We start from the raw sequence: 6,098 nt of genomic DNA, 5'->3' as shown, positions 1-6,098 counted from the left end.
ACTGCAGAGATACAGCCACATCAATGTTCATAGCCGCTCAATTCACCATAGCCAGATTGTGGAACCAACCTAGATGTCCTTCAATTGATGAATGGATAAAGAAACTGTGGTATATATATATATATACACAATGGAATATTACTCAGCCATAAAGAATGATAAAATTATGGCATTTGCAGGCAAATGGATGAAATTGGAATATCATGCTAAGTGAGATAAGCCAATCTCAAAAAACCAAAGGTCGAATGATATCGCTAATAAGTGGATGAGGACACAAAATGGGGGGAGGGAGGGGTTAGTGTTAGGGTTAGAGTTAGGGTTAGTGAGGGGGGCAAGAATGGAGGAAGGAAGGTCTGTATAGAGGGAAAAGAGAGGTGGGAGGGGTGAAGGGAAGGGAAAAAATAACAGAATGAATCAAACAACAATACCCTATGTATATTTATGATTACACAAATGGTATGCCTTGATTCTGTGTACAAACAGAGAAACAACATGTATCCCATTTGTTTACAATAAAAGAATAAATAAAAAAATAAAAAGACTAAAAAAAATAAATAAATAAATAAAAATGAACAAAGCATCTGAAAAGTGATTTCTCCAAACAAGGTACACAAATGACTGCTAAGGACCTGAAAATATGCTCATTAGTCATTAAGGAAATAAAAATAAAATCAAAATGAAATATTAGTTCAAACCCACTAGAATGGCTATATTTAAAAAAATAAAATAGTAAAGTACTGGAAAGAATGAAGAAGTAAAGGAACACTAAGACATAGCTGGTGGGAATGTGAAATGGTACGACTACTTAAGAAAATTATTTTGAGCTGGGCACAGTGGTACACGCCGTAATCCTAGCCACTGGGGAGGCTGAGGCAGAAAGTTCGAGACTAGCCTCAGCAAATTAGTGAGACTCTTGTCTCATAATAAAAAAAAAAAAGGGTTGGGGATGTGGTTTAGTGGTTAGGTGTCTTTGGGTTCCATCCCTGGTATCAAGAAAGAAAGACAAAAGAAAAGAAAATTATTTTGAGATATGTCAAAACAATAAACATAGAGTTCCCACACAACCCAGTAATTCCATTACTATGTATATACTTGAGAAGAATGAAAATCTATGTTCACATAAAAACTTGTCCAGGGGCTCAGTGGTAAAGTGCTTACCTAGCATGTGTGATGCACTGGGTTTGATTCTCAGCATCACATATAAATAAATAAATAAATAAATAACAACTAAAAAAACTAAACAACTAAAAAATTAAAAAAAACTTGTCTATTAATGTTCATAGCAACATTATTCATAATGGCAAAAGTGGGAACAACCCAGATGACTACCAAATGATGAATGGATAAACAAAATGTGCCATAAATGGAATAAAGTACTGATATTTGCTACAGCATGGATTAAACTTGAAAGCATTATGCTAAGTGAAAGAAATCAGTCAAATAAGGCTATGTATGGTATGATTTTATATATGTAAAATGTATGAAACAGTAAATCCAAGTGAAATAGAGTAAATTCATGGTTGAGAGGAGATGGGGAAGGTTGGGAAGCAGAAGGTATCTTTTTATGATAATGAAAATGTTCTGGAATTAGTGATGATAGTTGTACAACATAGCTACTATCCTGAAAACAACTGAATTGCACAATTAAAATGGCAAAATGATAAATTTTATGTGAATTATTTACAATTAAAAATAAATAAAATAATGATGACATTTAGTGCAAACTGTTTTGAAACTCCTCAAAACCATGGTTACAAAACCACAGTCTTGGGTGCATCCCGGGCACCCGTCATGGCGCAGCTGTGTGGGCCACGGCGCTGCCGGGTGCTCCTAGCCCTGCTGGCATCGCTGCTCCTCTCCAGGGCCGAGGTGGCCCACGGAGACCGAAGCATCCATGACTTTTGCCAAGTTGCGAAGGTGGTGGGATGATGCTGGGCCTCCATCCCCAGATGGTGGTACAATGTCACTGAAGGGTCTTGCCAGCCATTTGTGTATGGTGGCTGTGAAGGGAATGACAACAATTACCAGAGCAAGCAGGAGTGTCTTGAGAAATGTGCTGGCATTACAGAGAATTCCATTGATGGTCTGGACACCAGCAGGAGTGGAGCAGGTTCTTCTGTCCCCAGTGTTCCCAGAAGGCAGGATTCCGATGACCTCTCTGATGGTGTTTTCAACTATGAAGAGTACTGTGCTGCCAAGGCCGTCACTGGGCCCTGCTGGGCAGCCTTCCTGCGCTGGTACTTTGATGCTGAGAAGAACTCCTGTGACAATTTCATCTACGGAGGGTGCCGGGGCAATAAGAACAGCTATCTCCCCAAGGAGGCCTGCATGCAGCACTGCTTCGGAAAGGAGCCGTATCCTGTCCTCCTCCCTGGCACCAAAGCAGTGGTCCTGCAGGTCTCTTTGTGATGGTCCTGATCCTCCTCCTGGGAGCCTCTGTGGTCTGCCTGATCCGGATAGCGCGGAATAAGCAGGAGCGTGCTCTCCGCACTGTCTGGAGCTCTGGAGATGACAAGGAGCAGCTGGTGAAGAACACATATGTCCTGTGAAGGGCCCTGTCGCCAGAACGGGGAAGGGAGGGGAGAACGTGTGCTTTTTAAAAACTAGAGTGATTGATTGTATCTGTGAGATCATTAGGGCTTCGGTCTGTTTGTTGCTCCGGACGGTGAGGAGGTGTTTCCTGAGCCAGGCAGACTTGCTTGGGAAACTCTCAGGACAGGCGCTGCTTCTCGACCCCACCGCTGGCAGCACCCACAGTGGGGTCCCCTTTCTGTGCCCAGGTGTCATTTTCTGTGCTCATGTCGAACCCCATTGCCTCCTTTCCCACCACGAAAGCAATGTTTAAAAGTTTCCTTGGTTTGTTTGATTCATGGTTGTTGTTGTTTTTAAGTAGAAACAAAAGGTTTTTTTTTTTTTTTTTAAATTAGGGTTCTGAAAGGAAGAAAATAAAACATGTAAGTTTAATAAAAAATGGTTTTTCCTTTTAAAAGAAAAAAAAAAACACAGTCTTAAACAATATATTTCCTGCTTTGGGGACAAGGGACAAGGGCTAATAAGAACCTTGACAATAAGCTCAGTCTAATTCCAAGATTCTCACATACTTCAACAATGTGCTGCCTGCACAAAAGACAAGGTCTGAGCAGAGGCCCTTATACAAGCATTAACCTGCACAATGTGCCTGCCAGGCACAGGCCCCGACCACAGCTGCAACCAAACCCCTTTCAGGTGAGCCCTCCCACAAGAATGCCCAATCCACGCCAATTTCAGGCAGTCACCATTAAAACCGAATGCACAGGTAGTTGTGGTGGCACAGACCTGTAATCCCAGCTACTTGAGAGGCTAAGGCAGGAAGATCACAAGTTCAAAGCCAGCCTCAGCAATTTAGCGAGACCTTGTCTCAAAAATGTGTTGGGAACATAGCTCAGTGGATTGCCTCGCATGTGTGAAGCCCTGAGTTGAATTTCCAGTACCAGAGAAAAATTTTTAAAAACGAAATGCAGGCCCACTGGCTGCTTCTTGCTGGGCTACAACTCAGACCAAGGCCTCCTAAACTTCCTCTGCTCTACAGCAGAAGGGAAGGGAGGGAGCCCTGCCTGAGACTGACATGCCCTCCAGTGCCACCTAGAGGGACCAAGTGTCCCACTGTGCCCAGGAATGTCCTGGTTTTTACTTTGGAAAGGCTGGCTCCCTGGGGAATTCCCCAGTCCCAGGAAAGCTGGGAATGTTGCTGCCCCGAAGCCACCCCTCATCCCTGGGATGGAACACGGGTCACCGACTACAGAGAGCAGAGAGTGCTCCTGCCTAGGCTTGCAGGGAGGGGCCTGGCTCACCTCCACGTCCAGAAGCCATCACTTGACCTGAAATTGTAGGGCCATCACTGCCAGTCCAGCTGCCGCCGAGTGCTTCTCCTGCAAGCCGCCCAGGCAGCCTCCCTCTCTCTGCCTGCCAAATTATCCTCAGTAACAGCAGGAGTTCAAGGGCCCTTCATGCCTCTCAGGGTGGCTAAGTCTGCACCACCGTGCGTAAGCCGATTCAACACACATTTACTGAGCCCTTTGGGGTTATTAGAGGTGGCCCTCGCTGCCGCTTGCTGGGAGCAGGCCTGATTTGACGGCCCCTGCTGCCTTCTGCCAGGGCTTTTCTGCAGCAGTGTGCAAGGCCTGAATCTCCTGTCTTGCCTGTGCGTGGGAGCTCGGGAACCCCGAGTGCAGGTCCTGCTGTTCCCTGTGCTTCCAAACACAGGGGCCTCCAGCTTGAAAGGTACCCAGTTTTAGGGCGCTGTGGCTCAGAGCCAGGCCCCGTGCCCTGTCCTGGGAGCTTGGGAGGTGAGTGATAGAGGGGCCTTGCTCTTGAGGATGTAGGATCTGGAGGGGTGTGGACAGACACCCAGGAACACCTGGTCACACTGTGATGGGCAAGTCCAGGTGCTGTGGGAGGGATGGGCTAAGGCTTCTTGGGAAGGGGACGCCTGAGCAGAGGCTCACAGGCCATCTGCAAGTTGTGTGACATAGGGGGCTTTCGGGAAGGTCTTAGAAAGGCCCAGAGAATAGCATCCATGTGGGCACAGAACAACAGAAAGGGTGTTCAGAAGAGGGAAGTGACAGGAGCAGAGTCTGGGAATCAGAGGAAGAGAGTTTCATGGAAGCAGGAGGGAACCATGTGTCTCATTCCCAACAGGTCCAGTATGTGAGGGGTGGAAAAGAAACCTTTGGGTGTGACCATTGGTAATCTCAGGAGAGGTGTTTCACAGGCAAGGCATGATGACAGAGGCCAGCTAACCAGGTAGAGTGGTGCATGGGAAGTCAAGAGGTAGAGAGAAGGGCTTCAGACTGCTCTCAAACGAGCTTGACTCTGACATGAATAGAAATAGAAGAGGGTTTAGGATGGAAGAAATGTGGCAGGTTGTAAGAGAGAAGTTAAGGGAGGCCACAGTACAAAAGAAATGAGTGAAGAATGGAGAGAGAGAAGAGAGTGTTCCTTATGAGGGTTTGGTCCAGGTATACTGCATGGTGGTAAGAGTAAAAAGGTCACAGGTTGAACAAATTCTCAGTCATTATTCTGAGCAGCTGAGAACACTGAAGCCCTATTCAGAGAATACATCCCTGGCTGACTCAGTCTGCTTGAGCAGTTGCATGTGTACAGATCCTGGTCTAAATATGTATATTCTTGGGCCTTGTTGGGTAGGGTTACAGGAAGATCACTGTCCTGTAGGGACTTATTTTAGCTGTTGGAACCATTATCATGTTCTGTTCTGCCAAGTAAGTAGTGGCATGGGTTATGGCTAAAGGTGACTCATGGTTTGATGAGGCCTAATCTATGTTCAATTCTGAGTGGGGAGGCCCTTATCATAGAGTCTTTAGTAATGGTCCAGATATGACTCATGGTTCTCAACATGCCTAATGGCAGTGTGGACTCAGCCCTATAACCTCTGAAGTTGCATTGTCTGTACTAAGTGATCACTTACCTAGGTTCTGTCCTAGGGAGGAATCTGTTCTTAGGGGGCAGATCAGTGATTTGATCACCCCATCTATCCAGGGATATGCTAAATAGAGATATTTTCATGACTCTGGTTTTGGGGAGTGTCGCTGGCTCTTTGCGGTACCAAATCCGCGGATATTTGTCACCGCTTGCAGCAACAATTTGCACGGGTCTTATGGGTGGTGGACTGGAAACTGAGCTACTTCTATCTCTGGGCTGCTTCCTTGCTTGCTTGTTTATAGAGGATAGAGGAAATGAGGCTTACTTGCTTTGAGAGGAGAGAGAGACTTTGCTTAAGAGAGAGACTTTGAGAGAAGGACAGGCTTTACTTAGAGCTTAGAGGAAGAGAGACTTGCTATGCCTTGCTTAAGGTCTGCTGCTTCTTACTGGTGTGTCCTGCATCCTGTGGACTGAGGGTGTGTCTACCTAAGGTGCTTTAGTGATGCGTCTCAGTTCTCCGCTCTGCAATCTGCCTTCCGCTTCTTTCTACTAGCTGCTGCTTCTGCTGTCTTTTCTTTCTTCTTGCCCTATTCCTGCTAGCTGCTGTTTCTATCTGCTAGCAGCTGCTGCTGCTTCTTCTTCTTTTCTGCTCGCGGCTTCTCTGTGCTTCTTTCTGCTAG

General features: G+C 45.9%; 1 pseudogene across 1 annotated transcript; it reads left to right on the top strand.

Moving 5' to 3' along the window:
• Positions 1-1,776: 1,776 nt before the first annotated feature.
• Positions 1,777-2,990, top strand: LOC306652015 (kunitz-type protease inhibitor 2-like; annotated as a pseudogene). The gene has a single exon. The product of its transcript is annotated as a kunitz-type protease inhibitor 2-like (transcript).
• The last annotated feature ends 3,108 nt before the right edge of the window (positions 2,991-6,098 follow it).

This window comes from Sciurus vulgaris (genome assembly GCF_902686455.1).
Source record: "Sciurus vulgaris genome assembly, chromosome: X".
NCBI lineage: Eukaryota > Metazoa > Chordata > Mammalia > Rodentia > Sciuridae > Sciurus > Sciurus vulgaris.
This window is presented reverse-complemented; position numbering and strand designations above follow the sequence as displayed.